At 41.9% G+C, this 19,924-nt stretch overlaps 1 long non-coding RNA gene across 1 annotated transcript; it reads right to left on the bottom strand.

Moving 5' to 3' along the window:
• Positions 1–1,776: 1,776 nt before the first annotated feature.
• Positions 1,777–18,256, bottom strand: LOC123375353. The gene is made up of 3 exons (XR_006581412.1): positions 18,204–18,256; positions 3,528–3,589; positions 1,777–2,964 (listed from the first exon to the last, which is right to left on the bottom strand). It is a non-coding gene; the product is annotated as an uncharacterized LOC123375353 (long non-coding RNA).
• Between the last annotated feature and the right edge of the window lie 1,668 nt (positions 18,257–19,924).

Here is a 19,924-nt window from a genome sequence, read left to right as displayed (position 1 = left end):
GTTTCAACAGAGTGTAGACAAACCCATAGGGTGAGTCTATGCAGCATTTTGGAGTGAGCCTTCCAGCCCGAGTCAACAGACTTGGGCTAGCGAGGCTCATGCGAGTGGTCTAAAAACAGCTGTTTTAGACAGCACTTCGAAGATGCAGCTTGCTCTCTGAAGTCAAGTCCCCTCCCTAAGTTTCTGAAGGCCAACATACCTTCAGAATCCTCTTCACAGCATTACAGTTACACATATTACACAAGTTCTAGTGTATGAAATGACTACTAAAGGTGGTCACCTAGTGACTCAACCCTCCTGCTCTCTCTCAGCTAAAAGAGTTCTATTTTTAGCTCAGTGGAGGTGAGCTGTGTTTTCAATTCCAGGTTCTGTCCCCACTGATAGCCCGTGTGTGTGTGTGTGTGTGTACAGGGCAATGGATTATTACATGACATGTGATTAATAAGTACTTCAGTTTGGAATTAAAAGGTTGCAAGTGTTATAGAGGGAGTGTTTTCTAAAGAGAAGAACACAAGACTAGGAATGAAGATTTTATTTTGGCTTCTGCTATCAATTTCCTTTGTAACCTTGAGCAGGTTACTTAAGGTAAAATCCTAATCAATGATGTAAAAAGGGGTGCAGTAGCCCCATATGTTGCATAAAATGTTGGTTTACTAAATCTAAGAATAATCCACCCAGTGAGCAAGGAGTGTGCGCATATTTTGGGCTGGGACGGGGTGGGGAAATGCATGAGCTTGAAAGGGTTCTATACATTCTCAAAAGGCAGGAGCCACAGGACTGTTCATGGAAAGCACTTCCTGCCCTCCTGAGCAGCCCTAAGTGAATCCTAATTCTAGGTCTTGCCTCTGTCCCCAACTGTGACAACACTTTTTGGTCTAAACTGGGGCAGTAATGTTACGTTAAGAGGATTATGAGGGTTGTGTAGATGCTCTATGTACCTCTTCCTTCATCACCTGGTGGCCTTGTCCAAGCTCAGTTGTTTTGGAGATGACAGCCAGAAGAACTCTTTAGCCTCGTGGTCTTGTCTGGAGTACCCCTTGGAACATTATGAAGGCATTGCCTGTGTGACGTGGCTCCTTCAATATCACTCCATGGTGCTCAACAAGAAAATAATAGTTGAGCAACCACTTTATGTATTATGCAACTGTAAGCCACTTGTTTCTGGGTGATACAGGTCCCTCTCTATACCCATCAATAGAGGGGATGAGTTGTTACAGCCCCCACTAAGGAGCCTTGGCTCTTTTAATTCAAGGTGTAGCAGCTTATGTTTTTAGTGCTATAGGTCCCTGGTTTGTCACACAACCAGCTCAAATGGGAATTTCACCATTCAGGTGTATGATGAAAGTTATTTCTAGAATGCTTTGAGAGCTTCACATGAAAGGCATTATATAAGTGCACAGTATTATATATTTTTGAGTGTACTGCTACAGTGCACTCTGATTTTCTAGCACTGGTAAGGAAGATGGTGTCGAGACAGTCTTCATGCTGCTTTCATTTCTCAGATGATTTATTTCACAGCTTTGTGAAACTTTGAGTGTCTCGAAGAAAAGAAAATAATAATCATTCACCACCAGTATTTGGATCAATATTTTACATTTTTCAGACACAGACCAGCAATTTGACAATCCGATATATTTTCCATTTCCACAAAAAGTATAGCATCCCATTTGAAAATAGCTTTTTCTGAGGATAGGATATTTTCTCCTGGAGCCTTCTCACTCTACTGTATTTTAATGGTGGAGGAAGACTTCCACTATAAAATGTTCAAATCCCTTTTAATGTGAATAAAGAGGCAGTTATGGCTGAAATGATCAAAATACCTCCTTTTCTGTGAATGTTGTTTTACTGCTGGAGACAGAGTGTATTTTTACTCACTTTTACTCACTTAAGAACCCCATTTAGTACCTCATTTGCCTGAAAATTAATCTTAACAGCTTCCTGATAATTCAGTTCTTCAGTTTTCTCTGAGCACTAAGTTAATTGAAGTAATGATAATGAAGCAAATGGTTGAATTGGATAAGGGATCAGCAAGATACCAAAATTCTCTATATATATTTCTGCATAAAATGCTAGTGCATTCATGGGGATTTATCTGCAATAGGAACAAACTGTTGATGGTCTTAAAATGATTCTCAAGTCACATTAAATAATCAAGTCTGTAAACAATATTTCTCAGTCAGGTTGCTGCTGTTCTCCCCAGCCACTATATTGCTTGTACACATTCCACCTGTTTACTGTTTCTGAGCCTCTAAGTTAAACAAGAAAATATTATTATAGATCACCTAGTTGATAACCTTGAGTATAAAACTGAACCTCTTCTCACTGGACAAAAAGAATATACTGTACTATTGACAGTAAACCTTCAGCATAATCTACTTTGCAGTCTACTCAAACACAAATATTTAATTCTAACAACTAGAAAATATTGAGCCACATCCTCAGCTGTTGTAAATGATCATGGCTCTGTTGATTTAAGTGAAGATATGCCCATTCACAGTAGCTGAGGATTTGGCTATATATTGAGATCTATATGACATTGGGTAGATTTTTCCTCCCCGCATGCTATCTGTACATTTGAAAATTAAGCTCCTGATCATGTCTCTGATCTCTAGACAGTTCATATCCTTCCTATGTAGAAAGAGATGGGTGGAACACAAAGCTAATGTGGCAGCATATCTTCCCCCACCTCTGCCCTTTCCCTACCAAGGGATTTCTGTGGAAATGGATCTGCAAGTAGGGCCAAGAGGATGCATATTTTTTCCTTCCCAATGTCCAGCAGATTTCCCCATGGAAAATTAATACAGCTTCACCCTATATTCATTTTCCTCTGCTTCTTCTGACATGGTGGAGATCAGATGGGTCCACTGGATGGCCAGGACTCATGCGGGTAGGGGTAAAGAGATGGTGCTGTCTCCTGCTGCTCCACAGGATCTGCAGGTTTTATGGGCTGATCTGTGGTCTGTTCTGCAGGGAGCAAAATGGAGCATTGAGTATAAATCCCATGAGGAAAATGGAGGGTGACAATCAGACCACAAGGGACAGATCTGGAATTGATGTAAAGACACCATATCAGGTCACAATCCTGCAAATGGCTCCCCACACATGTCTGCTGCATGCAGGCAATGACAGGATCAGTAACTAAGTTACTAAAATACTGCTAGTAAGATATTTGCATGTACAATGTGGTGTGTGCCCATTATGCCTGGGTGCCTAATATGGTATGTAAGACAAAATATTACCAACTTTGTAAACTATCATGAGACATTTGTAACCAAAGATAGTAACTATGAAGAGGAAATAGGTTTTTAAAACAAAAATCGAATTTAATTAATGTCTTTAAATAAGTCCAGTCTATTATACCATGACATTATGATGGGTCTGATCCTGCTTACCAAAGTCAATAGTACTACACTATGACAATGGGCCCAATCCTGCTCCCATTGAAGATCCTTGTAGTTTTGCCATTGATTTTGATGGGTCAGATTCTGCAATTTGCGTCAGATTCTCTCAATTTGAGAAATACTTACTCAGACCTTCCATGGCACTCCTCACTTCAAGTACTACTTGTTAGGAATGAAGGATGCAGTATCTAGTGGAGAGGAGAAGGATAACAGTACTAAAATCACATGGCTACATAGTTTACAGCAGATGGAATATGTACATAACTTGACGGATAGAAAATGTGAGGTTTTCTTCTTTTTAATAAATAAATACATTCATCTATCCTGATCTGCCACTCAGTCTAGTTTTTTTTCTGCACAAGTTTTATGTAACATGTTTCCATTTGGGTTTAGTCATTCATTGGTGAACAGCCAAGATGGTAACCTCTTGCTAGTCAGCCAACCCATCTCCCACCCCCATATCACATTTGTGTTCTTTAGGCGGAATTAATTTTAGGAGGAATTAATTTTTTTTAAAAGAATTCTAAATCAATGTGGAACATATTGCAAATCAGATATAATCAGCACTTATACATATATGTAGCTTTTTTAGATGTGCTGAATGTGTGCAAAAATTAAGCACTCTAAATAAGAAATGAACTGTTAACAAACTGATCCAATATTAGTTAAAAAGCTCAGGCCTATGTTTTTGGATACCCAACTTTGCTTTAAAGAGGTTTAATTTTCAGTGGGCAGGTGCTCGTCATTAATATGTCCCATATTTGGGCAACCCAGAGATTGAGGTACATGCAATCACCTTTTGAAAATGTAGGTGTTGATAAAATCCCAATACCCTCCTTTGACAGACAGCTACACACACACAGTCTCTGTGTCTCTGTCTCCAAAATACTTCCTCAGAGAAAAGCCTGTACAATTAAATAGGGCTTGCAGCACGCCTTGAAAGTCACCTAACTGTGGCGCTACCACATCAGCATGAGAAGCAAGCTCCACATTTACAGGCTTTTCCCTGAAAATGCTCTCTTATCAGTGCCAAAATGTGCAAATCTCCGGAGGGGTTCTCCAGTGCCTCAGCTGATCTTGACTGTCAGGTTAGAGCACAAGGAGAGAGGGTGTTATGGATAAATCCATAAAACATCAGATTTATTGTAATTGCATGAAAACCACGTAACAAGTTGTGTGAATTCCCGGATAACTCATTTAAGAGCTTTGTAGAGAAGTGTGTGTAATCCAGCGCATACTGTAATGATAATGGTTTTCTAGGAACATTTTAATGAAGAATCATAGAGAATCAATCAAGCCTTTTTCTGATTAAGAAGCACATAGTCCTTGTTTTACCAGTAATATGACATTTAATTGTCCCTCAGTGTAAAGAGAAAATACACATTCTCACTATTCTTTTAGAATAATTTGGCAGTTTGTTGTTGTTGTTGTTGTTATTTTCTATAACCCTCTGTTCTATAATTAGAAGATTAGCCATTTTCACTTTTGAATTGTTTTCTGATATTGTATTTATAGTTTTTGTTTTTTTCATTATAGTAATGTAGAATGAAAAGCATTTAAAGTCAGAAGGGAACCTTGTAATCTTCTAAATTAACCTCCTGCCTAACTCAGGCCACTGGATTTCCCTGTATTAGTTTCCTGCTACAGATTCAGTAGCTGTGCTTGAACTACAGCATAGCTTTTAGACAATTATTCGATCTCGATTAAAAAATTTCCAGTGATGGAGAATCCACCACAACTCTTGTTAAGTAGTTCCAGTGATTGGTTACCCTCACTGTTAAAAATGTCCTCCTTATTTTTAGACTGAATTTGTCTAGCATCAGCTTTTAGCCATTAGTTCTTGTTTCTTCGTTAGCTAAAGATTCTCTTAATATTATCATTAAATATCTGTTCTCCATGTAGGTATTGTATATATAGAGAGTATAGTGTATCAAGTCACCCCTTAATCTTTTCTTTGATATATAGATTGAACTCCTGTGACATTTTGGGAATCACCTAGACTGGTAAGAGGTTCTGTCACTGCCTGCCCTGTAACCTTGAAGAGCTTTATGATATGCAGTTGTGGTTCAGTTCCCTGACACCAGTACCTTGCTTGCAAACACAAGGTCCCACTCTGGGTCTCACCAGCTAGTTATCCCTTGTAAGGTGACACCAACAGCCCTTACAATGCAGAGTCTCTTCAAATCCACCCTCCTCTAGTTCTTCAGTACCAGTCACTCAGACTGTTCCTCTCTGGTTAGTCACCCCCGAAGGCATGAAACCAGCCCTGCTGATACCAACTGACTTTGGCGTGCACACTCCGCTCATCAGAGACCTGCTTGGGTAAAAAATAAACACAGACAGCCTCCTGCCACAAGACTCTCCCTCAAGGTCTGGATAAAACCCCTCAGTCCTAAGTCTCTTTATATCAGGCTTTTTCCCTTCTCTCTCCCCGTCCCCACTCCCTTTTGTCAGCAGGTGGTGATTTATGTTTATTCAGGATAGGGAGATTTCCTCTTGACTTGATAGCTGGAATGTCTCAATGTCTTTCCATTAACTCTTATTGTCCATCATTTTCTTTTCCTGGGCTGGACAATGGATCTTTACTTAAATCTGGTTTTAACTCCTGGCTTTTAAGGATTCTATTTTTTTTTTTTTTACTGCTCACTACAAGTCTGTGAGGTATAGTTGGAATTGTAGTACAGATTATGATTAGTTTTCTATATGTACAAATACATAAATTCATAATCCTAGTCTGTATACATATCTCATTATGACCATCAAGTTCAGAATATTATAAGCTTTCATAAAAGACCTTACTTAATATACTTTTCTAGCGCAATCATTACAGTATGCAATTAGTTGGTTAACTGCTCATTTTTGAGGGGTTAAACCTCCTGTTCTCTCCAGAGTGTGTCTGGATCCTGATTGTCATAGCTCCTTAACAAGGCTTTCACTATATGGCAAGTTTTCTAATCCTTTAATCATTCTGATAGCTCATCCCTGAACTCTCTCCAATTGTTTTCAAAACCCTTCCTGAAATGAGGACACCAGAACTGGGCACAGTATCTCAGTACCACCAATGCCATATAAGAGGAATATAACCTCCCTACTTCTACTCAGTATTCCCCTGTTTATATATTGTGATAGACCCAGGTCAGTTGGGTACAGCAAAGTAGCAGAAGGCAGATATACCGGCCACTGGATTAGCAGTTTTCTGTTCCCTGACTGACCAGAGCAGGGGCTGCTCCAGACTAATGAGAACACCTGACTCCAATTAAAGAGTCAGGTGAGTCCATTAAGGTAATGTGACCACCTGACTCTAATTAAGGCCCTTTTGATACTATAAAAGAGCTCACTCCAGGGGAGCCAGAGGAGAGGAAGTGTGTCTGAAGGGCTGGTTAATGAAGACACCCTCAAGCCATCGGTAAGGGAGACCTAAGAAATGGGTGAAGAAGGGAGAAGCAGCAGAGCTATGGGCAAGTGGCCCAGGGAAATGTAGCAACTCTGGCAGTGAAAGGTTGGCTGCCAACGGCTGCTACCATTAGGGTCCCTTGTCCGGAACCCAGAGTAGAGGGTGGGCCCGGGTTCCCCCCAACCCACCACTACAGAAACATCTCCTGGGAGGGGAAGTCAGGCCCCTGTCAGGACAGGAGGCTAAACTGTTCTGAAATAAGCCCTAGGGACAACAGAGACTGTGGGAGTTCTCTCACCAACCTCCTTGCTGGCTTATGATAAAAAGGGCTCAGTAGACTGTAACCCTGGCCCTAGAGAGAGAAGGGCTATGTGGAGGGTCGCAGTGAGCCACTGAGGCTAGCATAAACTGCCTAGAAGCGCGATACCCACAGGGACAAGGTTGGAGCTCTGCCACAATATATATAAGGATCTCATTAGCCCTTTTGGCCACACCATTGCAATGGTGCTCATGTTCAGCTGATTATCCACCATGAAACCTAAGTCTTTATCTGAGGTATTAGTTCCCAGGATAGAGCCCCCTCTCCATCCTGTAAGTTTGGCTTGCATTCTTTGTTCCTAGATATATGAACTTAAATTTGGCTGTGTTGAAATGCATATTGTTTGCCTGTGCCCAGCTTACCAAGCAATTCAGATCACTCTATCACTGACCAGTCCTCCTCATTATTCATTTATTCTCTTTTTTTACCCCAAGTTCTTGATTAAAAAATGGTAAATACTATGGGACCAAGAACAGAACCCTGTGGGATCACACTAGAAACAGTCACTCAGTCATTGCCCATCTATAATTAAATTTTGAGACCTTTCACTTAACCAGTTTTTAATCCATTTAATGTGTGCCATATTGATTTTATATCATTAAAGTTTATTAATCAAGATATTGTGCAGTACCAAGTCAAATGCCTTGCAGAAATCTAAGGAAATGATATCAATGCTATTATCTTTATCAACCAAATTTGTAATCTCATCAAAAAGGCAATTGATTAGCTTGCTGAGACTTATTTTTTATAAATATGTGTTGATTGGTATTAATGATACTACCCTCTTTAATTCTTTATTGAGTCCTGTATGAGCCATTCAGTTTTTTTTTTCTTGGGATCAATGTCAGGCTGACAGTCCTCTGGAACTTCCCTGGTGTTCAGAGTCTTACTGATTATCAACATTTAATGATTCAGAGATGATATTGGCCAGCTCTTTTAAAGCTCTTGGATGCAAATTATATGTCTAACTTGAGTAGCTGTTATTTAACATTATCCTTAGTTACTGTTGGAGTGAAAAGTATTTTTTTCATCATCACCATCATATCATAAATATGAATACATGATCTCCCCCACCCCCAAATACAGAAGAGAAATGTTTATCATACCATGCATATTTTATCCCATCAAGTGCTAATACTTAGCATTATAATATGGAATATATGACAATTGAATGCATAGCAAGTGAAAGTAGCAGGGCTGCTTGAGTTGTAGCCAAGTTAGTATAAATGAGAAGGAGCTTCTGAGAGGGTGGACTGTTTGAAGGCCCCAACTTTGGAATGATCTTCCCCAATTTGCTTCAAGTATAGCCTGAAACCGGTGACCTTCAGGGCATGTTGCAAAGCTCATGGTTTTTTTCCCCAGGAATTTGAAAATGGGGCAGGGAAGGATGTGTAAGCATGGAGGATTGTTGAGACATAATTAAGTTTTTAAGTTTCCTGGCTTATTGCATAGCCATTCCATTCAATCTCCCATTGACTTTAACGGGAGTTAGAAAAGGCTACAGGATTGGTCCTGGTGTATGTCTGAGTCTGAATATGTATCATAGTAAAATCACCTACATAGCACTATACAAATATCAGGTGTGACATTTTCCCTACCAGAAATGGTGTATAATCTAGCGGTCAGATCCTTCCCTTTGCTTCATTGAGGAGAGGAGCCAGAAGAGTTGGAATGTGGCAAAGGGATTCATAGACTCGAGGACTGGAAGGGACCTCGAGAAGTCATTGAGTCCAGTCCCCTGCCCTCATGGACCATCCCTGATAGACATTTATCTAACCTACTCTTAAATATCTCCAGAGATGGAGATTCCACAACCTCCCTAGGCAATTTATTCCAGTGTTTAACTACCCTGACAGTTAGGAACTTTTTCCTAATGTCCAACCTAAATCTCCCTTGCTGCACTTTAAGCCCATTGCTTCTTGTTCTATCATTAGTGGCTAAGGTGAACAAGTTTTCTCCCTCCTCCTGATGACACCCTTTTAGATACCTGAAAACTGCTATCATGTCCCCTCTCAGTCTTCTCTTTTCCAAACTAAACAAACCCAATTCTTTCAGCCTTCCTTCATCATGTTCTCAAGACCTTTAATTATTCTTGTTGCTCTTCTCTGGACCCTCTCCAATTTCTCCACATCTTTCTTGAAATGCAGTGCCCAGAACTGGACACAATACTCCAGTTGAGGCCTAACCAGCGCAGAGTAGAGCAGAAGAATGACTTCTCGTGTCTTGCTCACAACACATCTGTTAATGCATCCCAGAATCATGTTTGCTTTTTTTGCAACAGCATCACACTGTTGACTCATATTTAGCTTGTGGTCCACTATAACCCCTAGATCCCTTTCTGCCGTACTCCTTCCTAAACAGTCTCTTCTCATTCTGTATGTGTGAAACTGATTGTTCCTTCCTAAGTGAAGCACTTTGCATTTGTCTTTATTAAACTTCATCTGGTTTACCTCAGACCATTTCTCCAATTTGTCCAGATCATTTTGAATTATGACCCTGTCCTCCAAAGCAGTTGCAATCCCTACCAGTTTGGTATCATCTGCAAACTTAATAAGCGTACTTTCTATGCCAACATCTAAGTGGTTGATGAAGATATTGAACAGAGCCGGTCCGAAAACAGACCCCTGCGGAACCCCACTTGTTATACCTTTCCAGCAGGATTGGGAACCATTAATAACTACTCTCTGAGTATGGTTATCCAGTCAGTTATGCACCCACCTTATAGTAGCCCCATCTAAATTGTATTTGCCTAGTTTATCGATAAGAATATCATGCGAGACCGTATCAAATGGCTTACTAAAGTCTAGGTATACCACATCCACCGCTTCTCCTTTATCCACAAGACTTGTTATCCTATCAAAGAAAGCTATCAGATTGGTTTGACATGATTTGTTCTTTACAAATCCATGCTGGCTATTTCCTATCACCTTACCACCTTCCAAGTGTCTGCAGATGATTTCCTTAATTACTTGCTCCATTATCTTCCCTGGCACAGAAGTTAAACTAACTGGTCTGTAGTTTCCTGGGTTGTTTTTATTTCCCTTTTTATAGATGGGCACTATATTTGCCCTTTTCCAGTCTTCTGGAATCGCTCCCGTCTCCCATGATTTTCCAAAGATAATAGCTAGAGGCTCAGATACCTCCTCTATTAGCTCCTTGAGTATTCTAGGATGCATTTCATCAGGCCCTGGTGACTTGCAGGCATCTAACTTTTCTAAGTGATTTTTAACTTGTTCTTTTTTTATTTTATCTTCTAAACCTATCCCCTTCCCATAAACATTCACTATGTTAGGCATTCCTTCAGACTTCTCAGTGAAGACTGAAACGAAGTCATTAAGCATCTCTGCCATTTCCAAGTTTCCTGTTACTGTTTCTCCCTCCTCACTGAGCAGTGGGCCTACCCTGTCCTTGGTCTTCCTCTTGCTTCTAATGTATTGATAAAAAGTCTTCTTGTTTCCCTTTATTCCCATAGCTAGTTTGAGCTCATCTTGCCCCTGCATTCCTGTGTTGTTTGCCTATATTCATCCTTTGTAATCTGACCCTAGTTTCCATTTTTTATGAGACTCCTTTCTATTTTTTAGATCATGCAAGATTTCGTGGTTAAGCCAAGGTGGTCTTTTGCTACATTTTCTATCTTTCCTACCCAGCAGAATAGCTTGCTTTTGGGCCCTTAAGAGTGTCCCTTTGAAAAACTGCCAACTCTCCTCAGTTGTTTTTCCCCTCAGTCTTGATTCCCATGGGACCTTACCTATCAGCTCTCTGAGCTTACCAAAATCCGCCTTCCTGAAATCCATGGTCTCTATTTTGCTGTACTCCCTTCTACCCTTCCTTAGAATTGTGAACACTATGATTTCGTGATCACTTTCACCCAAGCTGCCTTCGACTTTCAAATTCTCAATGAGTTCCTCCCTATTTGTTAAAATCAAGTCTAGAACAGCTTCCCCCCAGTAGCTTTTTCAACCTTCTGAAATAAAAAGTTGTCTGCAATGCAGTCCAAGAACTTATTGGATAGTCTGTGCCCCACAGTGTTATTTTCCCAACATATATCTGGATAGTTGAAGTCCCCCGTCACCACCAAATCTTGGGCTTTGGATGATTGTTAATTGTTTAAACAGTTGCTCTCTGCTGGAGCTCATTTGCATCAAGCCTCTGGTTTCTGTGGGGTTGGATAGGGGAGCGGCCACACTCTGTGGCATGAACCTCTACTGACCCCAAAGATTTGTAATTCGAAATACACTCACAAATAATAATGCTGCAGACAGTATTAACTTCCACCAAGTGCTACTGTGTAGCTGTAGGGGGAGACCATCAATTTCTTTGTGGAAAGCACTGTGCTGAGAAAGGGAAGAGATGCCAGCAGGACTCTTAGTAGCGAGGCTAGAACTGGTTGAAAAATTGGAACTTTTTGGCAAAAATAAATAAATCACAATAAATGTTTCCTGGTTTTCACTGGAACATTTCAAAATGTGACATGTTCTGACCAGCTCTAGTGGAGGCACAAGATTTCTATAGGTATCCAGAGTACTGCATAGACTGAAGGACATTTGCTGCACTAAGATGTACCCCACCTGTTCTGTGAGAGGGACAAACCCTGATGTCACAGCTGAACAATGAGCAAGAAGCTCTATGAATTCCAACTCCCTTAGGTTTCTTCCCCTGTGTGAATACCACTAATATAGGAGAATATTGCCCTATGCTATACAGCATGTATATGTGAATCGACAATCCTGGCTAGGAAGACTGAATGAACCTTAGACCTCTGGATTTAAAAGCACACAAGCCTCTTCTATTTGAGGTTAAAGTACCAAAAGCAATGGCAGACTCTCAAACCTCTGTGACCCATCTACTAGATGAGGAACAAAGGCATACTAGGTCAGTGTGTGACACATTTTATATATTTGTGTGTGTGTGCGTGTATACACACTGTGTGCATATATGTATAGAACCACATATACAAGCATATGTTTATGTATAGATCAAACTAGAGAGGATTCTGAGCTGCAAAAATCACATCTGTGCTTAATTTATCCCTTCAAGCTAATAGTTCATGGCCAACCTGTAATATACCGTATTTTCCAGTGTATAAGATGACTTTTTATTCTAAAAAACAACCCCCAAAAATCGGGGGTCGTCTTATACGCCGGATATAAACAGCGGGCAGCCCAGAGCCCTCTGACTCCCCGCCGCGGCTGGGATTTAAAAGGCTCTGGGCTCCCCGCCGCAGCGGGCAGCCCAGAGCCCTCTGATTCCCGGCCGTGGCTGGGATTTAAAAGGCTCTGGGCTCCCCGCCGCAGCGGGCAGCCCAGAGCCCTCTGATTCCCGGCCGCGGCTGGGATTTAAAAGGCTCTGGGCTCCCCGCCGCAGCGGGCAGCCCAGAGCCCTCTGACTCCCCGCCGCGGCTGGGATTTAAAAGGCTCTGTGCTCCCCGCCTATGTTTTAACTATAAAATTAGGGGGTCGTCTTATACGCCCAGTCGCCTTATACGCCGGAAAATACGGTACATTAAATAATGTTAGTTTCATTTTTCTATTACATATTCCCCATCTGTCTCTGATCTAATGCCTAAAAACATAGTGGTGGCACTGACTTATCTCATAGATGTTGTTGAACAGGACATTTTGCTGTTTCAGACTTCCTTTATTAAAAAATAAATGAAAAAAAAATTCAGGGATACTTCTGTTAACTTTTTTAGCCTTCAAAAAAAAATCTTCCTAAACCACTAGAAAATATAATGCATGTTTCTGTAAAATATGAAGCAATTTTTGAAGCTTTACTTGATAGCCCCATCTCACTTTTTTTGGTATAAGCCTACTTATTTTTCAGAGAGCTTGCAAATTATTGAATACAGTCATAAAATGCCAAAAGTACAATTAATTTCCAAGATGTTTAAGCCAGATAATTCCAAGGCAAATTATTATTTGATTTGGAAATTGTGAGCCTCAAAAGGTGCAGGATATTCAGCTCAGTTGATGTCTGAGGGAAGCGACACATAGTCTACAACACCCTTATAAATAAAACATCCACACATGCGGACACTTGAGAAACAACAAACCTGACAAAATGTAATTTGTTCCTGAACCACTACCTTTCATGCAGTAAATCTTAATTTGCATGATGCCCTAATGAGCCATCACAAAACCTTGAAAGAAACTGAAATTAATGAAAAGCCTGTTTAGAAAGTTGGGTATTCAGTGTAATTTCTACTAACATTTTATCTTTTAACAGCATCTGGAAAGAAAATAGCTCAACCTCTTGACAACTTTTTTTTTGCATCATATCAACTAATATTTTTCTTTACTGTCTTCATCTATTTTCCTAAAAGACACCAGCTAACCTCTTTAACTATGATATTTTGATATCTTATATTAAAGTCTTATTTAAACATGTCGAGGTAGTAAACTAATATCTGCTGGAAGTAATCATCCATGCATAATAAATAGAATCCACTTCTCAGTGCTATTCATTCAATTATTTGCATGTCAAGCTGCCCATCGCTACCATTCACCAAGAAGTGTGTTTAACAAGTTCAGCAAATAGGAAAAAGAGAGATGGTTGCAAAATATTGTTAAAATCTCAAAACAGTAGTTTAAGATAGCTGATCCCTAGATGAACTGTAGACTACAGTTTTGTCATTTAATTTATGAGCTTATGATAGATGCATTAATAATGTACTATGGAAATCCAGAGGAGTGCTGGAGAATGGTAGAAGGACTTGAAATAGGGTATTGGTTACAATAAAATGTAAAAATTTGAAGCCCAAGAAGGGTCTGGAAAAGCCCTGAATGCAAGGGAAACTAGTGCATTTATAGTCCATGGCCCTCCGAGGGAGGGACCGAATCCCAAGAGGCCAGTCCAGTGACCGCCTTATCCCTTGTGTACTGGAGGGCACAGTTCTGTGGTTACCTCTGCATTAGGTCCTGAGAGAGAAGTTTTGGAAATGAATGAGTGAGCAAAAGATAGATAAGGACAGCCTAATAGATCTGTGTTTGAAGATCCACTGGACTTACTATGTATATAGGCTTTTCATTGCAGACTATGGGGGCTATTGTGGTATTCAGTCACAATTATGGAAAAGATGCTATGCATCCTGTCTCTGTGGTGGATATTCTGAACATTCAGTTTCCTACATAGTTTTTCTGCACCTATCCTGGTTTTTTTGGAGGCCATGCACACAGACCAGCTTTTGGTGTAGTGAATGGTTCCCATGATCTGTACAGCATGTATTCAAAATGTATTAGCTGAACTTGAGCCCTTATGCTCAATTTGATATTATTTATTTCTCTGTTTAAATATAATGTCTTTTGCTGTGTTGTTGAAGCCAGATCGGTCCCAGGATATTAGAGCGACAAGGTAGGTGAGGCAATATCTTTTATTAGACCAGCTTCTGTTGGTGAAAGAGAAACTTTTGAGTAGCACGTAGCTCTTCTTCAGGTTTGGGAAAGATGCTCAGTATCACAGCTAAATAAAAGGTGGAACAGATTGTACCTTTCCCAGACCTGGAGAATAGCTCAGCATAGCTTAAATGCTTGTCTCTTTCACCAACAAAAGTTGGTCCAATAAAAGATATTACCTTGCCCACCATATCTGTGAATGAAATGAGATTCTTTTGAATGCTGCATCTGATCAGTTTCAAAATTTCAGGGAATGTTGTAGACATTGGATAGAACCCTATTGATTTGGAGAAAAATCAGAAAAACAGAAGAGGAGAAATGGGGAAACATTGAGCCCCTGCCATTTGTATTGTAAAGCCACCACTTTAAGCACCTATGCAATTGTCTATAAATTAACTGGTGCCATCAGCTAGTTCTTGAACATCTTGACATAATAATACCTGATCTCATCTCTCCCCATCCTCCAAAGATTCTCTTCTGAGGAAGAGCTCAGTGTAGCTCAAAAGCTTGTCTCTTTCACCAACAGAAGTAGGTCCAATAAAAGATATTACCTCACCCACCTTGTCTCTCTCACATCCTCCCAGTAGTGTAGAATACATTGATAATCTGAATGACTTATCTCACCAACAGAAAGAAGATAATAATGGTGGGGGAGATGGAGGAATTATAGAGAAGGGAGGCACACAAAGCCCCTAGTAGGAGTGTGGGGGGAAATCTGGCATGGGAAGGCAGGAGTCACACAGAGCCCCTGGTTTGGAGGGGGGGGAATGAAAACCCTAGCACAGGGGAAGGAGGGAATGAGAGTACACACAAGGTCCCTGGCTTGGGGGAATGGGGTACACTGACATGGGGGAAGGGAAATGGGAGCACACAGCCCCTGGCATGGTGGAAGAGGGCAGTGTGGGGGATTGCAGAGAGTCCCTGAAATAGAAGGGGAGAGGAGAGTGGTACTCAGCAAGCTTGTGGGTAAGAACGGAGAGATTCAAGGAACTCCTAGTGTGTGTGCAACAAGTTCAATCTACTGAAGCAGTAAAGTGAGCAACCCACTTTTATATACTAAGCAAAGAGAGCTTTCTTCACGAGTGGGTTATTCTAGCTTCCACTCCAAGTCTACCCTCCCCGTTTCCCCCTCTCCCCCCAGTATACCTCTGGCTGTGCCTAAATGACATAATCAAGCCTTATATGGATAACAAACAGACTAAAGGTCAGTGGTGTTGTTTTTGCCACATTTACTAGTGTTGACTAGTAACTTATTCCATGATTAGTCCCCCTGTTTTCAAAGGTGCTACCAGAGGAGGAGGGTCTTTTCTACATTTGAAACACTGCAGCGGCCCCACGGAAGAGCTTCAGTGTGGGCACTACACATGCCGATGGGAGGTGTTCTCTCCCCCCGCACCCTCTGTATAGGTAATCCACCTTTCCGAGAAGCGGAAGCTAGGTCAATGAAAGAATTCTTCTGTCAGTCTAGCACTGTCTAAACTGGTACTTAGGTTGGCTTAACTATGTCACTTGGGGGCGTGGATTTTTCTCACATACCTCCAAGTCACAATGTTATTCTGACCTAATTTGCTAGTGTAGACAAGGCCTAAGATACTAGTCACCATGTTTCGGAGTAGCTGAGTAGGGTCTTGGTGGGGAGGTGAAACAGGTTACAAATGGTTTTGGAAAAAAAATAGTAATACATTTTTTTCCTTTTTTGTTTGGTTTTCTCATATTTGTGTTTATTTTAGTCTATTAACTAATGCTTGTCTACTGTTGGGTGGCCAATCTGTAGTATTTAGAAAATGCTTGTTTCTTCCCTAATCCCTTTCCTAAATCCAACCCTGGATTTTTTTTCTTTTTCTAAACTATTATTTTTCTGTTTAGCTTGCATTTATTATTTATTTCTTGTGGTTTGTTTGTTTATTTATTTATTTTATTTTATTTTACTAACTATGATTGTCATAGGCTGGCTAGCCCTTTAAGATAGTCAAGATGAGCTGTGCTGGTGATGGATTAGCTACTTCCCTCTCCCACCAGGAGATCCTGATCAGCTGGGGATTTGGGGCAATCAGTAGGCTCAGATGGGAAGAAGCTGGTTCATTTCCCTAAAAGACTGAAGAGAACTCAGCTGAGGGAGAGCTGCAGGGCAGTTGACAGGGCAGCTGTCAGAGGGAGGGTACCTTTTGTGGCTCTCTCTGCAGGAAGAGAGCAAATGGAGAGGAGCAAACCCTGGAAATGGCCAATCCCCAGTCAGAGAGGTGGGGGTAAGGACCTAGCCTGGGAAGAGGCAGCCAAAGGGAAGGAATTCAGGGATGAGGGCCCTACTGATTAGCTGCTCAGGGGATATGGGTGTCCAGGGAGAAAGTCCTTGGAAATAGTGCTCTGTAAAAAGAATGGAGAAGTACAATTCAGAGCCTGGAAGCAGGGCCTGCTCTAGGTTTTTTGCCGTCCCAAGCAAAAAAAATTTTGGTTGCCCCCCATCCCAGCTCTGGGATCCCCCCTATACTCCCCTGCCGCCCCAGCACTGGGCTTCCCCCTCTTCCCCCCACCCCGCTGCTGCCCCAGCTCTGGGCTCTCCCCTTCCCCCCCACCAGTGCCCCCACACACACACCACCTACCGCCCCAGCCCTGGGCTCTCCTCCCCCCCCACCTGCACCCTCCTTCCGCTGCAGCCCTGGGTCACTGGTAACTCGCTCCCAGGGCGGGTCATTCAGCAGGAATTTTGGTTGTGCACAAAACACAGACAGGATTGGGTCCCATATGGTTACAGAGCTGCAGTAAAGTGGAACAATTTTCAGCTTGTGTGATTGGAGGATATCTGGATGCATATTATAAGACTGTCCTCCATAAATGAGGAAAAGTTGAGGTGCCTTTATTATTCTTTGGTTCCACTCTTTCTTTCAATGGGGAATTTGCCAATGCAATATCACTGTCTTCCTTTCAAACAACAAACAAAAAAAAGGCAATGGCTGTTGAAAATAGCAATTCCAGTCCTAATAACCACCAGGAAGCATTTCTTGCTCAATTTTATCCTACTTTTTCTACAGCAAGTTACAGTGGATCAGTATATTTGATTTGGGAGAAATGAAGTAACAGCTGCCCAAACTGAGCTTGAGCACTCCTGAATTTTGAGGTGTTCAAATCTGGAAGGCAGGTGCTGGGTGTGTATGTCGGGGGGGGGGGGGGCTGTGGGCTCCGTGGGGGAGCACGGCAGCATGTATGCAGCAGCATGTATGCAGCAGCATGTCGGGGGGCAGTCAAGGGGCAGGGAGCAGGGGGATTGGATGGGGCAGAGGTTCGGGGGGGGCAGTCAGGGGACAGGCAGTGTTTGGATAGGCATGGGAGTCCCAGGGGTTTGTCAGGGGACAGGTAGGGGGTGGGGTCCTGGGGGGAAGTTGGGGGGGGTCTCAGGAGGGGGCAATTGGGGACAAGGAGAAGGAAGGTTTAGATAGGGGTGGGGTCCCAAGGGGCAGGAGTCCTGGGAGGGGTCAATCAGGGGACAAGGACCAGTGCTGCTTAGATAGGGGGTGGGGTCCTGGGGGGCAGTTAGGGGCAGGGGTCCCGGGAGGGGGTGATCAGGGGACAGGGAGCAGGGCGGGGTTGGATGAGTTGGGGATTCTGTGGGGGGCAGTCGGAGGGAGTGGATGGTGGCAGGGTGGGGCTTCCCTCCCCGTGGAGTGTCCTGTTTTTTGAATGTTAAAATATGGTCTCCCTACCATTCACAGCACTCACAGCACGCTGCCGCATGAGGTCCCCCTCCTTCCTTTCCAGTTGGTAGTGGCCAAGAGAATGTTGGGAAATGTAGTTCTTTCCCTGCTCCAGGGCTGGCTCTATAGGCAGGGAGCTAACCAAGGAACTACAGCTCCCAGGGCCCCGTGTTGGTTCTCAGCTCCCATGCTGCCCCTGCAAATGGGCTGCCCCAAGCAGGTGCTTGCTTTGCTGGTGCCTAGAGCCACCCCTGCCTGGAAGGGAGGCTAAAAAACTGTAGAAAAATGAGCCCAAGAAGGCTGATAGTCATGTCCTGTTACATCCACTTTAGACTTTGGAGAGTGGAACTGAAGATGAGCCAGGTGGGGTGGAAGAGCTTGTGTTTATTTCTTTTTGATTTGTGAAATGTTATTTGGTTTGGATGTTAGTTATCTTGGAATGGGGGTACGGAGGTACAGAACTGTATGTGAACTGGCAGGAGGGCCAAGTTGCCAGACTAGACCACCGAAGCTGTAAGAAGGAGATGAAGTGGAGTCATTGTAATGCTGGTCTTGCCAGGAGGATGTGCCTCCGGGATAGTGAGTCTATAACACTGATACTTTTATCTCCTTTTTTTTTCCCTACCAGAGTTCTTCAATTTGAGAGTTTAATGAATTCAAGACTTCTGAATTCTTTATTAAAAATCTTTCCTATTGGTGGATACTATAAGACTTCTATCAAATTTGAGCAATTTTTAATCCTTGCACCTTGTGCTTATGACTTTAAAATACGGTGTCTTTATATTGCTACAAAATATTTATCATTTGATGCAAAGTGGGATTCCTCACAATCTGAAGTGCAGTCACCATATAGTATATGCAAACTTCAGACTAAGCATTCAGAATATGACCTGCATCCAAGTTCTGATTCTGCCAAGATAATGAAACAGCACCACTAAAATAGGTGGAACTTTTCCATGCATCTTAGTGGGCTTTTAAATGTAAGCCTAATTATTATCACTTAAGAGTTAATATTTTCCACTGCAATCATGAAAGACACATGTATTGTATATGGTTATGTAGTGAGTCTGGGTGTATCTTTTATGTCTTGATGTTCCTTTCATTTGAAAGGGTGCTCCATAGGAATAAGGTTTAAAGTTTAGAGCATACAAAGAGTAGAATGCTGTTTTCATTGAGACATTTGCTGCTGTCTTTAAAGATTAGCATAAAAGTGGTATCTTCAACTGAGGCATGTTGAATTCCCACAATAAAATACATCTAGTATAATAGCAGTAGAGGAAGCAGCATTTAATCATCTGAGCTTCTACTCCCTTCTCACATTATAAAAATCATGGACATGAACACCTCAGCAAGTGTGAGCAGGGCCCATACCCCACAAATCCCATGATCTGCTGAATGTCCTCTGTACTAAATCCCTTCCACCTCCCAATTAAGCTTTACTTCTAAGGGCTCTTTCACCCATCATTGCCCTGGAATCCCATTGAATGCAAGTTCTACAGCATAAAGGGACTAGTGCAACTTCAGTTATATTAACTTTTAAGTGGATTCCCTATGGGGATGGTAGATTTGAACTACATGTAGTGTACCCATCCCCTGTGACAGCCTTGTTCCCATATGTTAATTCAGGAAGGGAAATGCCCATATGCAGTTGGACTGCCTGCAGGCAGATCTCAGTGCATGAACCAGCCTCGGATAAAGTATTCTTTTGTAACAGCAACCCTTCTTGGTAA

This window comes from Mauremys mutica, chromosome 8 (assembly GCF_020497125.1).
Source record: "Mauremys mutica isolate MM-2020 ecotype Southern chromosome 8, ASM2049712v1, whole genome shotgun sequence".
In the NCBI taxonomy this organism is placed as follows: domain Eukaryota; kingdom Metazoa; phylum Chordata; order Testudines; family Geoemydidae; genus Mauremys; species Mauremys mutica.
Note: the sequence above shows the minus strand (reverse complement) of the source record. Positions and strands in the feature narration are given on the sequence as shown.